This window comes from Centrocercus urophasianus, unplaced genomic scaffold, assembly GCF_019232065.1.
Source record: "Centrocercus urophasianus isolate 14NV4802_14NV808 unplaced genomic scaffold, USGS_Curo_1.0 seq_73, whole genome shotgun sequence".
NCBI classification, from domain to species: domain Eukaryota; kingdom Metazoa; phylum Chordata; class Aves; order Galliformes; family Phasianidae; genus Centrocercus; species Centrocercus urophasianus.
Window position 1 is genome coordinate 5,931,590 of NW_024885344.1, and position 20,344 is coordinate 5,951,933.

Sequence of the window (20,344 nt, forward strand, 5' to 3'; positions counted from 1 at the left end):
CAGCCAGCCTGCGTAAGTAGCCTGATTTTTTTTTCAACCTCAACGTGACTACTGTGAGTAAGAAGGCAAATGCTGCTCTGAATGCCTAGACTTAAAACGACCAAAAAAGAAAAAAAAAAACCTTGCAGAGCATTTAAATACATCTTCAACAAAAAGGAGCTTTGTTTGTTTTTAGCTACCCAGATTTTAATTCAGGGCTCAGCTTGTCTGTAAGAAACTGGTGGTACTAAAAGTGCAGAAAGTAAAGAAGCTTTTCAGGTGTCAAAGATACAATTCCTTACTGTAGACTGCACTTCCTACTTAATTCAGGTAACAGCTTAACCCTTCTTGCCTTTTTCTCCGCACAGTGAAGCATCACAGCCAAAGGGAGAAATTATTTTCTAATATGTGGTTTAAAGCTGATGTTCCACATGGGGTATTTGAGCCAAGGAGCACAGTTACACCCAGTTCATAAGACAACTTTTTGCCTCCAGTTCTCTTTTCTCTCTATCCAGACAGTGCTAGCACAGACTGACCCTCTTTCCTAAGTAGGACCTGTGCCCTGTTACTCCATCCTGCTGCCTCATTTCTTGTCTGACAATGTGACTTCTGCCATGCCCAGCTCTAACATCAAATTTTAGAGGACATACTTTCTACAGAACACAAGGGTAAACTCTGCACCTGTTGAAATTTCTCAAATTTTAGCTGAAAAAATTGAGAGAAAAAGGGTAAAAACTTATTTTCTGACCAATGCTATTTGATGCCTTTTCCTCTTCTGCACCTTCTGGAAAATGCTGACTGCCACAGGTATAACAAAGCAATTTACAATTGGTACGGGAAAAAAAAACAAAAACGTATAGCACTTAAAACAGCTTTTGTGACTTTTCTCTCCAGTGCATGAAGAAGATCTTAAAAAAAACCACAAACAAGATGCCAGTCCAAAACTCATGACCCCAAGCTCAGTGGGAAGCTGGCTGCAAGCACGGGCACACAGCTTCCAAGGCACTATCCTATGGTAAGCCCCTCTAGATATTCAGATAAAGCTGTCTGCAATGAATCCTGGCTGACACCTAGTCAAGGATTTCTCTTCCTTCTCCCTTTGCTCTTTCTATTCTCCATCTGGGAACACAGAAATTTCCCTAAGCCTGTTCATGCTTAGCTTTAGCAAAGCCATCATGGTGTCATGTTCTGGCATCAGTTTGTGTCTTTGCTTTCCTCTGCCCTTTGTAGAGCAGCATGGCATGGCTGTCCATCTGTTTATGATTTACTTTACACAATGACTTGGTCCTGATTACACTGATAAGCACAGTAGGTTATCTGAGGGCCAACTGGATCTCTGTAATGACACTCAATCTGTACCCAGATCGTGGGAAGGTTTCCAATCAAAGAAAGGACAGTGACAAATTCCACTGAGGCCTCCCACAGGACATCTTCCCTGTCCTTAATCTCAGCAAGTAAAAACAAACGTCTGGTTTTTTATTCAGAATTATTCTGTAATTTCCAGCACCTAACTGGTCCATAAGAAATGAAATAGAAGGCAAGCAGAGAAAAAGAGAAAGCAAAATCTGGGTCTTGTTGACATTTAAAGATGAACACTGGAGAAGACTATAAAAGAACAGCATTCTGTTCAGGAGGCCGCATCTCTAGTGGGCTCTTTTAGCACAGTCCCAAAGCACACTGTCAGTGGAATCTGCACCAAGAAAGAACAGAGCCCAGAAAGCACAGCTTTGTCACGGGGCACTCCATACTACTACTGGCAGGGAGCCTTCTGAGTGTACAGAGTAACCACCTAGCACATGTCAGTGAATGGAAAGAGAAACAGTTCAAAAAGGAGGATGAAATCACAGGGTTAGTAGTGAGGAAATACAGAATTCAATTTGTAATCCAAACAAGGTCATTTCTAGCACATTTTAGGATGATATAAGGCTTTATGGGTAAGGCAAAGAGAAAGTATTGCTCATGATTTCTTTTGCTTTATGAGTAAGCTGCTTTGGCCTTTATTTATTTATTATCTCACAGTCTCACAATGATCCTGGTATGAAGACCAATTGCTATTATTCCTCTCTGGCTTCTCAGGTATATTTTTGCTTCTTGAACCTGATCTTTCCTCTGTCATTCCCTGGCCATCTCACTCATTTACCTCTCCATAGTTCCAAGGAGTCTCTTACTTTTGCAATACTTCACGCCACACCTCTGTACTGTCATTTCACTTATGGCCATTCTACTTCGAGACTTGCTTTATTTGCTTTGCGACTTACTTTGTTTTACTTTCCTCTTTTTCAAAGCTCTGCCTTGCATGATGTCACAAAAGCTCTGGGGTGCAATAAGGAGATCTGGGAGAGCCCAGCCAATGCAGGGATATCCATCTGGAAGTCAGCCAGCCCCAAAGTGAAGGGCATTTAATCCAGAGGCTACTGAGACACAAAGGTGACCTCCATAAAATGATGTTTGCTGAATCATACAGTACAAAAGAGCACTTTTAAGCCAGAAAAGCCCAAAAGCCTGTAAGAGTCTGCAGGGGGTTCACTTGCAATTTTGCCCATATATAATACTGTATCCTTTGCCCTTTTTCAGCACAACTTGTGGCACAAAGATCTGTGGGTGCCTATAGATGGACTAATTTGGAGAGAGGGATTTTCTAGGAGTACAAAGATGGAGCACAGCTATAGGCTTTTCCTGTAAAGGCCTGGTCACATGTGAGAGCAGCTAGGCACACTCAGTACTCTATCAGTTCTGACTGCTCAAACATGAGCTAGGTCTCAGTCTGCTTGGAAACTAGCTGGAAAACATGAGATTTATAGCAAATAATAAAATTTTGAAATTCACTTGCCTTCAGGCTTCTGAACTGAGTTTCTTATTTCTGGCCTTACCTTTTCAACTATCGTGGTTAGAAGTAGGTTTTTTCCCCTTTCATTTTTGTTTTTGTTGTTGTTGCTTCAATAAAAAAAGATAGATTCTAATTATACATCTGACTTCAGTGGTGAGTGGTTCAAGAGAATACAAAACAAATACCCAGAGACTTGCCATGCAATGGCAGGATGCTGATAATGCTCCATTTGCAGAGCTCCATGGGCCAACCCTGCCTGGCTGTCTTCTGCAAGCACTCGGCTCAAGTCACACAGACTTTCAAAAAAAAACAAAAAGAAAAAAAAAAAGAGTCTACAAGAGCAGGAATTTCATGTGAATAAGCATCACACAGGCACAAGCTGATCCCTGCTGTATGCTGACCCTTATAACAAGCATGTTTTTATGGTATGTGTTTTAGGGGGGATTACTGTGAGAGGGACCTTGTGAATTAAGCACCCAATCTCCTCTGAAAATGTCAAAATTGGCACTTTGGCAAAGCCTGGCTCAGAGCAAGGTTGAAATATGCAGATAAAGTAATTGGGGGGGAACTGTACTGAGGCTATATATAGCATTTTGTTTCTGCTGGGTATGAGACGGGGGGTGGGGAAGGCAGGAAGTGAGGAGGAGAGGGGTGGAAAGACAGATAAATTCAGGTTGCTGCTGTCACACACAGATCCACTTATCTATGGCTGAAGCCCAGACAGCTGTGTGACTGCAAATGAAGAAAATTAATTAAAAAGTAAAAAATGAAAATCAGCAAGAAGAAAACAGAGAGAAAAAGAGGACCTTATGCTTCCCACACCTAGTCTGATGTATAAGTATCTGACTGATGAAGGGTGCTTATTATTTCTTCAGCTCCATGTGTGTAAAGAAAGCTACAATTCTCCTAGCGAACAAGCAGATAATCACAAAGCGAGTGGCACATCTCTGCTATCCAAACTTTGCTCCTCTATTTAAATAACATTCTGGTAGTTCCATCTGTATAATACCTATGGTGCACTAAGACACTGGAAAGCAGGTTACTTGGGATCATATCCCGCCTGAACTATACCTCCAGTAAGAGAAAGCACTGGGAAGAACTGCAAGTAGATGTGGTTCTCTTACACCTCTTACATATTCGGACCTGCCTTCTGTCAGCCTAACTTCAAGCAACCTCACAGTTTTCCCTCCTTTATCTCCCAAGGCATTTGCAATGCAGTCAGAAGAGCCACAGCACCTTCCACTTTTGTCCATATCCACTGCCTTTCCTCACACATTCACCTCCAGTGCCTTTTACATTATGATGTAGTAAAATAGAGTAGCGTTAGTACTTTCAGTCTCTCTTCATGTGTGCACACATGTAAGCATGTGTATTTTCTGTAACACATCCATCAATTTGAAACAGTATAAAAAGGAATAAAAAAAATATTCGATCTTTAAATCTCAGAAGATCTGAGGTGTCAGTGCTACAAAGTCAGAAAATTCATTCCAAGTCCTATTTATCTAGGTCAGGATGTAAGAAAACTTTTTTTCTGCATGCCTCATATGCACGTCATCACTTTTGCTACTCAGTACTATACAGGCCAGGAACTGAAGAGCCAGGGAAGACTGCAGCTTCCTCTCTGCTTCCAGAGGGCTTGATAGAAAAATCCCTTTTGTATTCCTTACAATGGAGCCTTGTCTCATATCTGCTCCAAGAGATGGATATTGAGATGGCCAGGATATTACAAAGACTGTGCTGAGCATGTGTACGTAAATGGGGAAGGAGCTCAGTGCCCATCACCGCTGCCGCCTTCTAATAACCAGAAGAGAAATCTGCTTGCAAAGCAATGAACAAGTTAACAAAAGACTTCATTTCGATCCAGCTGATGCCAGTATGACACTGGGAAACACGGGGTCAGATTCCAGGCACAGTATTGCAGGGCAGGAGGAGTGCAGGGAGGAACACTTATGCGGCAAAGCCACAGGACCTGCAGTCAGGAGGTCAAGTCTTGACGCAGCTTTCCAAGTGAATTTGGGGAAGCAACATCCTCTCCCCCTGTGCTTTTATTAAGACTGGTAAACCTTAATCATGAGCTTGCCTGGAGACTGCTGATGAAGGCAACATCCAAAGCTTTTGTTCAAAGCCTGGCCATTGCTAAAGTACTAACAACAACCCCACTTTTTAAAAAAATTTCTTCATGTCATGGGTAAGTTGAGCCTTGGCTTTTAGCAATGATATAATACCAAACAAAAGTAAGTCTTGAATGGACAACAAAATCATGGACAGAATTTTTTTTGTATGTTAGAAGTGAACTTAACCCACTATCAAAGCTGTGATTTATGATGCACATTTGCTGGAGGGGGCAGGAAAGAAGTGGTAATATGCACTCATCCATAGACCAGCAACACTGAAGGCAAAGAAATACTGATTTTCTACACTTGGGAAAACAAACAAAAAACAAAAGCTGTAATTTGAAAGTTAGGGAATCTGCTTTCAAGGTTTTCTATCTATGATGCCCTCGGGTCTCAAACAAAGGTTAGGGCCTGTTGGATTGCACCATGCTCCCCACACCTCTGCCCTCTCAAATCTGGATGAGAGAACCATGGCAGGGATGGCTGCTGCTGCAGAAGGCCATGCCCTGCTGCCTCCCTGCTAGGCTCACCCTGCCCTCTTCCCCGACATTAGCTATCTTCCTCCACAATAAGAGGAGCTGCTCTTTTCTCCAGCCAAAAGTGTTCCCTGAGCAGGGAGGGCACTGGAGCTCACACTGGTGTGTAGAAACCCTTGCCAAAGCCAAGAGAAGGCTGTGGGGATGCTTCGCAAGCAATGCTACCAGCTCATCTCTGCTCCAGCCTGGATGGCGCTCCTCAATTTGATTATTCTCCCATCACGTGTTTCTCATTTCATTAAGGGGAGCTGTTAATCAGGTGACCCACAAGTGGTGGGGCTTTCGGCGATCCCGACGTTACCACAGTAACAGAAGGATCTGCAGCTCCACTCGGTGTTGGCATGCTCCCTGTGTGCTGGAGCAGGAGGACAGCATGAGCTCAGTGCTGAGCGGGTGCTGGCTTCAGGCAGCACGGCTCAGCGGGGAATGAAAAGGATATCGGCTCTTTTGTCAGCTCAGCTCGGTCTTAATGTTTAAATATCTGAAGGTCACTAAATTACAGAGAGCAGAAAATGAGCACAAAGGCCCCTCTCTAAGATTACCTAGGTTTGCTGAAGGAAATCAACAAAAGAGAATAAAACGAACTGAGCAAAACAACCACCGCTGCTACGATGTTACCCTTCTCGTTAAGCCCATACAGTGAGCCTATAGAGAAAGCAGCATTTCCCGTCTCTCTGCTGACAGTTCAGTATTGGGGCACAAAGGCAGGTCACTGTCCTTGGTGATACAGTAAACAAAGATAAGAGCTGAAAGCCACAGAGTATTTTTTTAACCCTGGATAATTCTCTCAGAATAAATTCCATTGTGGAGAGATTTATTGTTTACTTAGCACTCCTTAAAAGAGCTCCTCAGGAATGCGGTCTCCTTCCCGTGTGCTGGACACAAAGCACACATTTCAGTTGAAAGCCCTGGCCAGACCTGCTTGGGGCATCAGTCACTCGTCCCTGCAGTCCTTTTGGGTACATAACATGCAAACCTTCTGGAAAAATGTGGCCCCAAACGTTCGTCCAGATCTGGTCTTTCTCCTAGGTTAGGAATTTAAACAGATGTCTTGCACGGGCAGCCATGCTTTGCCAAAATACCAACAAATAAAGCATTGCTTCTCTTTTCTGCTCACAAAATGCCTGCAGCAAAGCAGCACAAGAGTGTAAAATCTCAGTTTACTTTTTAGCACACGAAGGATCAGTTTCCCTTTACTCACTCCACATAGAATTTCCAATTTCCTTCTTCTCACAGCACGTCTCCCCAAATACATACATACCAATCCACTACTGGGGAAAACAGGCAGGGAAGACATCCCTGCCAACAGCAGAAGCATTCCTGTGTTCTCCATGTAAATGGCTCAACAACTTCAAGTAAGATAAGAGTTTAAGCTTTTGCTGATTTGAGACCTATGACATCAGTTGATCTGGTGCTGGCACAGAAGTGGTTATTTAATCCTGCCATCTCCTGCCTTCCCACTCAGCAAACAGCCATAAAACCTGTGCAGCACACTGCCTAGGACCTCTCTGCAATGTGTGCCTGATAGACTTCTCCTAACAATAGCAGAAATAATCAACTGGATGAGTTTTAGGCAGATTGCCATCTAGAAGAGCACAGCATCCGGATCAGAGGAAGATGAACAGACATATTTCATGGTTTTGTGCTGTACATTTGACACTTGAATCATAGAATAGCTTTAAGGAACCTTAAAGATCATCTACTTCCAACCCTTGAACTTTTTCACAGGCTTCTGGATTTCAACAGACATGAATCTCTTTTCAGGACACAAGAAGGCTTGTCGCAGTGCAGTTTTAAGAATATGGTTATTGGCAACATCCTGGGATTGGCAAAGATGGATTACCCACAGCCTGGGGCTTCACTGTAAAGTGGACTGTGAGTTAAAAAGGTTTCTGTTTCATTTTCTGAGAGAGTTATAAGTTTAGCTGCTGCTAGATTTTCCAACAGTGTTCTTGGGGACAGTTTCTGTAACTTGATCTCACCTCCATAACCCTACATCACTTTTCAATTAGACTAGGTCCCCTCCATAGGAATAGAGCAATTAAGAACTCTCTTGGCTTTCACAGGACTGCAATGCTTACACGTGAATTCATGTTCCTCTTACATGTTTTCAGATACTTGCTACTTCTGTTCATTGGATGGTGATTACGCTACAGATTGAATCAGACATGCACTTGGTCTTTTTCATCTGTTCTCATTACCTCTTTTTGGCAGAGGTAATAATCTGGTAACACAAAAACAGAAGCAAGTTCTGCTCTCTGTTCCAAAGAAAGTATTCACCAGGACTACTCAAAGAGGCCAAAATCACACAAGAATCATTACAAAGATCAGCACATCCTGTACCAGTGTGCCATCCAACTCCTAATATTAAAATTAATCCCTTTTTTTTTTTTTTTTTTTTTTAATCAATATAAGCAATGCTTCTATTTGCAGATTTTATTGCTCTGAGACTGGCTGGCCCACTAACAGAAGCAGAACGGTTGCAGAGCCCAGAAGAAAACAGCAATAAAATTAAGCTTTTCCCCCTGTGTAGTCCATCCATGCAATAGGAGAGGTACGCTTGCCTGTGGTCATCACCTCCAAAATATACAGTATTTCCAAATCCTCACTTCACGTGCTTCATACTAAACTAAGGCCCTGCACTCACGTGCCCATACCATCTGCTATTAGCACAGCATATAGCACAAGTTACATTGATGTGCTATTTGATACATGTTAGAGCACTAAGGAGGAATCTAAATAGAGTAACCAGTGTCACACCCAGACACGTATGTGGTATGCACACCACCCAAACTCATTTCTCGGTAGTAGCCTTAGCTAGTCTCAAGAGGTATTGCTCCACTAACATCTATTAGTTCACATGGATCAATGCTGTTATCAAGTGAAACTTTTTTTTAAAAGAGAAGTATATCTATATTCTTCAGTGCAACTTCTAAAAAAGCCTACAGTAAATGGACTGAGAAAATTTCTTCAGCCTACATGAGTCAATAGTTCATCTATATGCAGGAGAGAAAAGGCATCAGCCCACTCTTAAACTCTGACTACAGAAAGGAGATGTAGTGCACATCCCCTGGTGATATACTTGTCTAATTTTGCTAAGAGACTGTTTTTGAATTTTTGTAATTATATTAGATGAGAAGACATCTTAATTAAAATGAAATTGAAGTCTAATGTAAAGGCTTTATATCAAACTAAAGATGCTTGTACAGGAGAAAGAAAGATATGATGATGGAAGCAATTTTATACTTGCATACTTCCATGGATGCTAGGAAGTTGCATGGCATTAACTACTTTGGTTTTTGAATTAATATAGCTATCAGCTATAGCTATATGATGTGCATAGATGTATTTAGCCATCTACACATGTATACGCACCCACATCCCATTCTCCCTTTAAAGCTGTTTGCAGAAATTTATTGGAGTTTTTTCTGTAAAAGCAGTCATTGGAGCAATCTTTCACATAAAAAGGGCAACTGCAGTTTATATACATTATATTGCAACAAAGATCAAGTTTAAAAACAAGACTCAAAAAAGGACAGATTAATAAAGCAGCCATCCACACTGTGTTGACTAAAGTTTTCAATCAAAAGCCACTTCATGAATAAGCAAGAGTCCTCTATTAAGACACACACTCACACAAGCACACACAAAAGAGAGACTATCAGTTATTTATATTTCCTACTCCGAGAGACAGGAAACCTCCCTTTGCATCTGCTTTTTTCTCACTAAGAAGAATAATTTTAATTACAGCCACTTGGCAGGAAGCCAATTTTGATATATTTTTTTAATGACATCTGTCTAAGCATTTTTAAACTTCCTGCTCTATGTAACTTCCTTCATTTTATAGACCAACACCCAGTTACAGCAAAAAAAAAAGAAAAGGGAGTAGCAAATGATTTATTCGCTTTTCATGTTAACTCTTATCAGGTATATCAAGTGGTTCATTGTTCTGAGAACTGATGGGACAGAAAGCAGATTTACGGGGGGAATTTAGGACTTGAGCGGTCTGGGAAAGGAAAAAAAAAAAAACATGAATGGAAAAAAACCACATTTGTAACTTAACCCTAAAACAGCTCCAGAGTTCCTGTTCCGCAGGCTGATTTTTCCTATATTCAACCAGGCCATTTTTCAAGGAAAAAAAAAAAAAAGGAAAAAAAATGGAGAATAGGGCAAAAGTCAGGGCAACATGCTTACAAACAAGAATATGAGGAGTCAGAGACAGTGCAGCCAACCCATCCACCACCTATGCCAGCTTGACTCTGGACAGGTTTCTATTGAATCAGTGAAGTTAGTCTGCTTAATCAGCGCTGCAGAGGGGCTCCAAGTCTACACCCCAAGCCAGCACAGCCCCTGCTTCAGTCAGGTGACTGGGGCAGGAATGAGGAACCCCAGAGCTTCTCTACCACAACTAGCCACAACAACTAGAAATAGCAAAAACTCAAATTTCAGATGCTTACTTATAAGGTTGTCTTCCCTCCTCTTCCTTTCAGTCTGCCTTCAGCTGTGGCTTACAGGGCAATCTCATCCAGCTTGCTGTTCTCTTCCTGTATGAGGAGTGAGGTGAAAAAGAGGAGCAAAAGCACTGCTAGAAAAGGAAAGCTGAATAATGCACAAAGGAGAGAACAAGTGGAAAAACAGGTGAGCAGAATACAAAGTGGGCACTGCAGGGTGGAGAGAAGCAAGGACAAAAGCAATGGTGAAATACCTGCTAATGGTTGCAATCCCTTAGGTCCCTTGGCTGGGGTTCACCAAGGCTGGGGACAAGGAAGGCCCCACAAGGCTGGGGAGGGGGGAAGGCAGGGCCAGGCTGTGCTGGGGAGCATCATGCAGGAGCTGGCAATGTGGAGGAGCACATTTTATGGGTCCTTCACACCACTCATTGCCTGCTCTGCTGGAGCTCAAACCACAGGCACATACCCACACCTGGCTAACAACACTCCCAAAGGGATGGGATTTATAGCACACATCAGATGCGCAGCTCATATAAGCTGTAAGAAAATCTGCCTCTTGGCTGGCCCCACTGCTGGGACACAGGTAAGCATAATGAATTGTTAATGTCTTGACACCAAAGCTGCATTTTCATTCTTTGCTCCGAACCAACGAGACTTTATTCTTTTGACTTGGACTTCTTCTGAAGTCATCTTTTAGGGTAAATGAACAACACAGCACAAACAACCTGGGAAAACTCAGTCTCCCTCCTTCACTTTCTGTCTCTGTGCAGATCGAACCTACAGCCATCCTGAAAGCTCTGCAATAGTTTCCATGCGATTTTTAATTTCCTGGTTCTGCCTGGAACCTGAAGTGTGAGTGCTGGAAGCCTCAGGAGGAAAAACTGGTATTGTCAGATTCTGCCCTCATTTTCCAACGAGGACTTTCAGAGAATATCTCAGCTCTTAAAGCGTTTGGAGACTTCACTCTCACAAGTGGCTGACTGCCTTCTGACTCTTCTGAGTCAACACAGCTGGAAAATGGAATAAAAAAACCCTGAAATCTCAGTGAAAACCAGATGTTGCCATTGAGCAGTGCTACTGTGTTAATAAAGCACTAGCACCCTTGCGCTCCACAAAACAAAACAAATACCTCTAATAGATTTCCCTAACCATGTCTTATGTCAGAAAGAACACAGCAAAAAAATATTTTAAGGCTTGAAGTGGACTATGGAGAGCTATGGTTCTGGTGCTGGCACTTGGATTGCTGCACAGTAAGATCTCTATTTTTAGGGAGGACAAGCTATGTTTGTTATTTGGCAGGAAGTGATCAGGACAAGTGATTGCAACATTTCTGCTGGACCTGTGGTCAGTGAGATTTGGATGATGTGTTATGAAGCATGGTTTGGTACTGTGGTGCTGTCATGTGCCGCACAATTTGAACAGGGTCTGGAGTTTATGTGCACCCCCAGGGCACACAGTGGTACTTGCATTGTAGTCTTTAAAGAAAACATCTCAGCACTGTAAGCAGCAAAGGAAAGATTCTGGGACAGTTTTTGCTTAAAAAAAATAGCAGTTTCTTTGCATGCTCATATCAAATATATTTTTCTATCAATTACACATTCCTGACAGGATGCAGATGCATTATGTGATGTGTTATATACAGAGCTGAGCAGGAATGCATGCAAGAACTGGAAAACAACAGTGGTTTGTTTAAACGTCCTGTTTCATCTTATCCAGCCAACATCCCATTATGAGCCACAGGGGGCCAGCTTTCTGAGGCCACCAAGATGTCAACAGTTGGAGGAAATGTTCACTCCAATGTCCCTGGGGTCGCTCTGAAAGCACTGACATGACATCCACAGCCTTCTTCAACAGAAGCAGCACCGTGGATTTGTTAGCATGCTACTTGAAGTTGCCACAAACAAGAGAAAGCTCATGTCTTTTGAGAGAAAAGCTAACCTCTCTCCTTCCCGTCACAAACAACATTTTCTTTTCTTCTCCCTTAGCAAAACCTATACAGTGTCCTTGGAGAAGGTGAAGAGCACAGACAAGATCCACACACCATGAGGTTGCAGCCTGTGCTCCTCAGCCACTGCATGCCTTTATGCCATTAGCCTTAATGTCACTTTAGTCTGAGTCAGATGTCACAAAACAAATGATTTTCCCTCCTTGCACAGCTTTGTTGTGACTGAGCCCTAAAATCAGTGGCAATACTGACTGTCGTGGTTCTACCACTAAGCTATGGTTGAATCACTGGTATAGCTTAGACTACTATGAACATCAACATCTTTAATCTGTGGGTGGTTTATGTTTAGCAAAGATAGCAAAAGTAAAGCCAAATTAAAATTATAAATATGATGAGGTGTTTCAAACACAGAGTGGTATGTTGTAAATAATGCGCTGAATGCTTCCAATGCTCTGACACTTAAAGAAATAAAAATATGGCTCCTCTCATCTGGTGGTCTCCAGCCATTTTTCTAAAAACAGATGGGGGAGCTGACTCATGAAAAAGGTGAAATGTTTTGCATAGGGTCACAGATCACAAATCCAGTGCTAGCAAAATCAGAGTTCCTTAAGCTAATTCCCTTGCTTTGTCACCAGATAATGCTGGCTGCAGAACACATCAGCAGTAAATTAGACTTTAAAAAACTCAAGGGCATTAGCAAATTATAATTAAGCACACGTTCTGCAATGAGATGAATTGTTTCTATAATAAGAGGCAGCAAAAACTAGTGCCTATAAATTGCACATTGTATCAGAGTATTACTTTCTGCTCGGAGACAACAATAAATACTTTTGCCAGATATTGATGATACAGATGTGTGCGTGTGTGTGTGTTTAGAATACAGTAAAAGCAATAACAGCCTTGCTGCGCTCACTGCTGTGCACCTTGATGGGGAAGATAAGTGATGCTAAATCCAGGGCCTGGTTTAATTCAAAAATACACAGTGTTTTTTACATTAACATTGCTAAACACTTGAATTGTGCTTTCGTGGAGTACATGATTTAAGCGCAGGCCCCAAGGAGACACCAGCTGTGTCTCCTGCATAAACTGCACTGACACTTAATATTGTTTCTCTGCAGTCAGATGCTGATTGCAAAATCAGTGATGACATACCATATTCAAACTTTGATGCTTGAAATTAGATGCCAGATTAGGGCAATCCTCAAAAATGAATGTTTTGGTGTTAGAGGGCCCTGAACATCAATAGCTCTCATCCATGTTGGTGGAGGTTGCTGGTGGCTAGTCTTCTTACTGAAATCGGGCACCTACTCAGGTGCTTAAATTTAGAGTTAGGGGCTTCACTTTAGGTACCTTTGCCTGAAAATAGCACTGCTGCATACTATTTGTATAGGCTGATGCTGAAATACTACTATGAACTTTCCATAATGTCTTGAAAAAGTAGGAGATACAATAAAGCTATAATAATATGTTCTCTTCCCTAATGCCCTTCAGCTGAGAATCTCAAACATCCATTAACAGAAATATAAGCATGCTCCATTTACCACACAAAAGTGCTGTAGTCTTAAAGCAAACCAGAAATTAAGAAAGTCAGAAAAATGGAGCTCATGTTCCCTTCTTCCACAGCAACCGTTACCCAAGAAAGAGGTCGGCCTTTCTGCTCAGAGGAGAACAAACAGCGTGTCCCTTTCACCATGTTTCCTATAGTCTCTCTGAGAAACCCAACATCATGGATAGCAACTGTTACACTACAGGATGGGCCTGAATGTACATCAAAGTTTTATCAAAGGGAAACAATATTATCAGGATAGAGTTTACAGGGAGAAAAAAAAAAAAAACAACATACCAAGCCCTGCTAAAAGAAACAATTACATCACTCACTGTGTTCCTTTACTGATTTGTTCTCCTCCAGCCACCAGCTCTACCACCCTCCCCTGGCAGCTGGGTTGGTCAAACATATGTTTCTACAGATGATCCAAGTGCCAGCTGGCACAGGATAGGAGGGGCAGTCAAGCATGAAGAAGTTGGCCCACATCTTCCTCTGAGTCTGAGGATGCTGTTATCTCTGTCACCCACTCAAGCTCTTATGTCCCACAGCCTAGCTGTGGCATGGCAGGTCTGCTGTTTGTCTTGCTCCACCACGCTGCCTCCTCTCTTCCTTAGGATTAACTGCTTACTTCTTGCAGAGAGCAACTATTAGGATAAGGCTGTTACTTTTTCACTTGCAGCACTGTTTCCGCTGATATATCAACAATACCAAAGTAGCACACATCAGGTAGAGGACAAAACTATGGGATGTCTCAGCAACCATCACCTTTACAGCTACACAAACTCAAGAGGCAGGGTTTAACTCCCCTTGGAATCCCTCTGCTCCTTGGAGCTGTGCAACAGGCATTTGACTACCAGGAAACAATGGACAGAATTAAACGCAGGCTTTTGCTCTGGAGTGTTGCCTCCTACAAGGAGGAAGGGCTAGGTGTGATGGCCTTCCTGTCTGAGGTCACTGGGACTGTCCTAGGTCAACCTGGAGATAGAGGAAACCTTTCCCTATTGAGAACCATCCAAGCTATTCCTGTAAGAGCTTTGGCTCTGACTAGTTCAGAAAGCAGACTTCTGAGTTTATTTCAGCCATGGATTAACAGAGGAGCTTGACAAATACAATGCTGGAACCATCAGCCACATGCCCTTTATACCTAGGGGCCAGGATGAACACCTGTCAGGAAAGCAACACAGGCCAGAGAAAAGTGCTAAGCCCTCATTAACAGTAAAGAATGCCAACACATTCAGGAGACTGAGAGCACAACAAATACAAGAAGCTATTTTCTCAAAGTCCCAGTTTTGTCACTATTTATGTAGCCGTTCAACAAGCTCTTTCCCTTTGGTAAAAATGGAACATTTTGAACTCCAAAGCCCCTTCAGGTGCCCTCAAGCAACACAGGGAGGGGCTGCAAAGAGGTCCCCAGTGGCTCTTTGGGAGCACGTGGCTACCCTGCATCTGGCTGCCTGTGTTGAAACTGAGCCGTCTGGGGTTCTGGGGATTTGGGGTGGAAAAGGGTTAGCACTTCCCTTTTCCAACCCCCCTCTGCTCTCCTAGCCTTCTCTAGGACTGCCAATTAACTACACACACACCATTCAGTGACTGAAACTGCTGCAGCAGAAAGATTGAATGAGACAGGAAAAAACTGCTTTTGCAAATTCAAATACCTGTCTTTTAGTAACATAAACAGCTCGCCCTGCTGAAGCAGCAAAGCCCCACATTGATTGGAATGTCTACTTCCATTTCACAGAGGATTTAAAAGCCAGTGCCAGTCTTTGAATAGATGACCACCTTCATGCCTGATACAGAGGGTACTGAGCAGCTGCCACTGCTCTGGCTCCCCAGTCCAGCACAGGGCTCAGACCAAGGAACAAATACTTGACCTGCAAGCCCGGATCATCTAAATCACCCCAGATTATCAAGCATTGGTAGTCCTGCATGAATGTATGCTTCTCACTGTCACCTTCCCTTCATGTTGCATGGGGATGGTGCCCATGGCAGCACTCAGCTCAACACCACAATGCACCACTACAGGAAGGGCCCAGCAACCACTCATGGGACCTGGGCAGGGCCAGTTAGCCCTGGCAATTTCCAAGTTGTCCCAGGCAAGCATACAGCAATATGAGTGTGCACGATACATCGTGAAAAGTTACAAGGTTTTATAAAATGTAATGGTCATCAGTTATTTTTTCCTGTTTTTCTGTGCATTACAACAAAGTATTCTCATCTCATTTGCGCTGCTTTGATGATGAATAAAGTATGCTGGTTTTGTTTTGTGCAAAATAGCTCTCCTAAACCTCCATCGCCATTATTTGTGCACACACACAGCATCTGCTACAAAATTTTCTGATTAGTTCTCCATTAGTTAAAAAAAATGTTAGAGCCACCTCTGCTCCCACATGAAACAGAAATGTCATACAGGGGTTGGCTCTCCCAGCTGAGCTTTATTTCAGTTGTAAATAAAGTTATTAATACTCCAGGCAACATAAATAGCTGCATACTATTTTTAAATGTCTGGATTTATCAGTGTGCTAAGTGTTCGTTTGCTTCCTTAGACCTTTCTAAATGGGTTTAATGATGACACAGGCAGTATTTATTTCTCATTTTGTCCCAGCTATTTCAACTGAAAAGAGGTGGCTACAAAAAGGTTGACTTATCTGCAACACTATAGTATCTGTCAATATGTCACCATGATTTAATATGGAGGTTAGAGGGCATATATATTTTATTATGCTCTAGCCATTTCATGACACTTGCAATTACAGAATTAATAGTATTGACGTTAGGAATTAGAAATAAACAATAGTTCATTTAATGATTGATATTTGCTGAAAACAAGATTATCTTTAATGTAATCGAATAATTAGTTATTGATGAAGGGCACATGATTAATTACAATTTACCTGCCCTAGCAGCATTTTAAAGATGCAATATTAATTATTTTCGATGACAATGAAATAAATACAGAGAAATTGTATCTGTGAAATCCCACAATTTCAAGACTGTGTTTATTAAGAGTAGTTAAAAGATCTGAAAAACCTTCCTACCTCGTTAAGATCAATGCACCATTGTGCATCAGCAGACTGCTGTCCCCTGCCTCTGGGCTTCAAGGTCCTCTCCACTGAGAACCCATTGGATGTGAGCCTGGGGCTCTGGGCCAGCGTTTGCTTGTGCAAATCAGCCCTATGAAGCCAGTGACACAAATAGTAATAAATTAAAATTAATTGAGTATTTGTATAGATCACCTAGATTATTCACACTTTGTAAGGAACCTGGATGCTGAAATGATGGGATCAATGAAAAATACCAGATAAATACTAAACAGTCACTGTGTAACTGAATGATGATGGATGCATAAGAATTGATTCATATAAAACCATTTTTACAGTATAACAGATATGTTAATAGTATCTAGGAAGGGCATAAGGATGCGAGGCTTGTTTCTGCAATTAAACATCTTACAAGGACAAACACTGCTAAAACATTAACTGGATTTCAGTTCTGCTGCTTTCATTTCTTCTTGCAAAAGGAAGAATGGACATCGACGTCAGGCTTATAGATATTACATACATTTCCTCTCTTTAGACATTTTTGCCTTCATTCCTGGCTTGATAAATAAAGACTGTCCTGAGCCTTAGTCCTTGAGCAGCTCTGACTTTAACATGTTTTCATGAAAGGGGAGGAGGAATGACAGATTCATCATCACATAGATTTCACCACTGACAGCAAAGCAATTCCGAGGTGGATCGAATCACTTTAGCACAAAGCATCGCTGGTTTTCTGGTAATATTCAAGAATGCAACGGGTGATGAGATCCTTCCTAAAAATGTAAGAAACGAGCCAGTAGATGAACATACAGGTATAAGTGCTGCAGGTTTCCAAAAGCACTTAATCTGCCTATCAAAAACAACCCTGATGCAGTGGATCCATAGGAACCTTCCTATTCTTTTGTTCTACAAGTCTCTGCAAGACACCTTCTCCTTTCTGAGCTTGTGCTATTCTTCTTCTGGATGGAAAGGACTCCATTATGCTCCTTTCTTTACTCCCTCAAACTCTAACTCAGTGACGTACCTTGCCCTTTCCCTCCCCTCTCCTCTCCAGAGCATAATTTAAAAAAAGAGAGAAAGAAAAAGAAATAGGAAAATGTAATTTACAAGGTGGAAGTAATATAACAAATGATGCCTTATGGGGAAACCCACTGCTCCAATAAAGAACTAGTAAGATCTCAGGATCATTCCTTGTTGGGGAGGGTTAATGGAGGCCCTGCTCCTTTGCATCACAGTATTAATCTTGACATTTTTAAAGGAGAAAACACTCTCCACTAAAACATAAAAAGCTTTGCCTACAGCGCTGCCTATATGTACCACTTCTACTACACAAAGCTAAAGCTTAGGAAGCTATAAACCACTCTGCAGTCACTGCCAACAGACAAAAGACTTTCTTTAGAGAAAGCCAGAGACTGCAGCAAGAGTTAAAACAAACAGTTAAGATTATACAGCTCACTTCATTTTCCCTTAGGAAACTGAAGCATCCCTTTTATTCTACTCCTGCTCCCCCTAAATCAAGTTCAATCCACTCATATGAAAGGGCCACAATACAATACCCTGAAGGAAAACATATCCATCTGTGATGTGCACTGTTCCTATCTGAAAACCTTGGAGGTCAAGGCAGTACTAAAAGAGCAACCAACCTACCAACACGACACATGAGCCTGGAGAAGTTAAGCAAGAATCCCTTGCAGCAGCTGTCTGTGGGAACCCAAAGGAAATCCCCCTTAATTTAATGGCTTTGGGGAAGTGACCCTGGGTTATACATGAGCAGATTCAATCATTGTCCAATGGGAATTTCCTGAAAAATTCAATTTTCAGAAAAATTAGCACTTGGAAAAGATCCCCTTTTATGATTTCTAATAACATGGTAAGCTGTGAAAATATAATTTATTTCTATAGTTTAGAAAGATTTCATTCACTATTGAAAGCTTAAAGTAAAATTGAAAACCATGAAATAGATACCTGTGTTCACCCATATACTAACAACAGCTTTGATCATTAAAGATGAGGGTTTTTTTTAACAAATGCCATGTTACTGCCAGGGCTTAAGATCTTGATGTCTCTTTCTTTTCCTGTGTATATTAAAATTGCAGCTAGTGATATTTTAATAGAGGTTTCAAGTTGGTTGTGAAGGCCTGGCATGTGCTCCATAACCTACTATATATTGCTGGTGTGTACAGGAGATGCTCAGTTCTTTTCAAACGAGGCTCTGAGCATCTCCTTCCTTATAAAAGCACACACTGTGTTGACCAGTTATCTCCTTTGGTTCTTAGGAAAGGAGTCTCCTTGGTTTTCCCCTTCATGCTATTTCTTTAACATTTTGAATTTTATTCAGAAGGGACAGTGGTTCATTTCAGCAGCTGTATCTTAAGCACAGTACGTGTTGTGCACACATCTGAGCCAGACCAAGTTACTGCTTCCATTGATCACCCCTGCAAGTATAACTACCAGCCCTTCAGGTCAGGATCTGAGCAGATCTGCCTAGGCAATTGCTTTCCACTCACTCACTCCAAAATCCCTACTATTTCATGCTAAAGTCTTTCACTAGATGAAAAATCTTCATGCTAAATGTGGTCATTTTTACTGAGGCAGGTTTGGATGCAACAACTCAGGCTTGCAGATTTGAAAGGAATATAACCTACAGAGCAAGCAAAAGATGGGTTGACCACCTGTTGCTGTTCTTCATCCAGGTCAGGTACATCTACAGGACTACACAACCACAGTTTAGAAGCTTTGATGATGGCCTTGGGAAACACCCAGGGTCTAGTCCCACAGAGAAGAAACTAGGAATCCAGATAGTTATTTGGGGTAATCAAATCAATGGTCTTTCACTGAAGAGCAATGGTCTACAATGGTCTACCCATCTGCAGTTCCTGTATTGTAAAAAGAGCCAATGTCTAACATAGAGAGCAACATTAAATCCACATTGTCTTATCAGTTTAAGTACACGCTGCAAGCTTTCAAGAAACTATATCCTATTAGGTTTTTGAACATTGTATGCTCTGATAAAACCCAGATCCAAGGTGGAAATTCTCAGTGGTATTGTAGCAATAATCACAGGAATAAAGATTACAGCAACATTCCCTCAGGAAGTCTGCTTCACTCTCCAATTCCCATGCAGCAGGGATGTGTAAATTATTCAAATGTACCAGGCAGGAAAAAAAAAAGGCATCTTATGAAAACTAGTACGATTGCTACTAAAGAGAAGGAAATAATGAAGAAGGAGCTTTTTAAAACAGGCCCATATATTTTCCATGGAATAACCAGTGGAGTTTGTACACAGAACTATTTATTGAGAAAATGCGATTTGTTGGTTTTTTCAATCAGAAACACTTGGGATACAAAGAAAGTCTGAGAGAATTACAAGCTGAAATAACAGCTTTAAAATATGAGAGCTCAATTATTTTACTAGCAGAAAAATCTTTAGATCTTAAGAGCTCATTTTACTTACAATCAAAACTTTGCAAACTTGGGCTTGCACCCACCATATATATTTCTCTGCTTGTTCTGGCACGCAAGGGGAAAACAGGGAATTACAACTGACCTGGCACAAACCCTCAAACCAAGTTCATGACAGCCTTTACAAAGCTAATGCTGTGTGACATGGTTAGCAGGTCAAATAAAAGCAAACCAGAAAGTGGAAGTAAATGGTGTAAGAGAATTATATTTAATTTGGAGAAGTAGAACAAAACTCCAATTGCAGTGTTGTTGCCTTGAAAATAAGACCAAATGGATTCAGAACACTAAATGGAAGAAAAAAAACCTGCCAGCAGCAGCTGCACTTTACACTTGAGTAGCCACATGAAGAAGCCAAGGGCAGGTCCTTGACCAGGGTAAATTGCATTCATTCTGAATGGGACCTGAATTTAGTGGGAGTCTATCTGTTCATCGACTTCAGTGAGCTGTGA

General features: G+C 41.7%; 1 protein-coding gene and 1 long non-coding RNA gene across 8 annotated transcripts in view; one reads left to right on the top strand and one right to left on the bottom strand.

Annotated features, from left to right (window-relative positions):
• The window catches only part of TBXAS1 (thromboxane A synthase 1), a 234,721-nt gene that overhangs the window by 16,671 nt on the left and 197,706 nt on the right, over positions 1-20,344 (bottom strand). The window lies entirely within an intron of this gene.
• Positions 6,951-12,675, top strand: LOC122170768. The gene is made up of 3 exons (XR_006171838.1): positions 6,951-7,331; positions 9,947-10,094; positions 10,678-12,675. It is a non-coding gene; the product is annotated as an uncharacterized LOC122170768 (long non-coding RNA).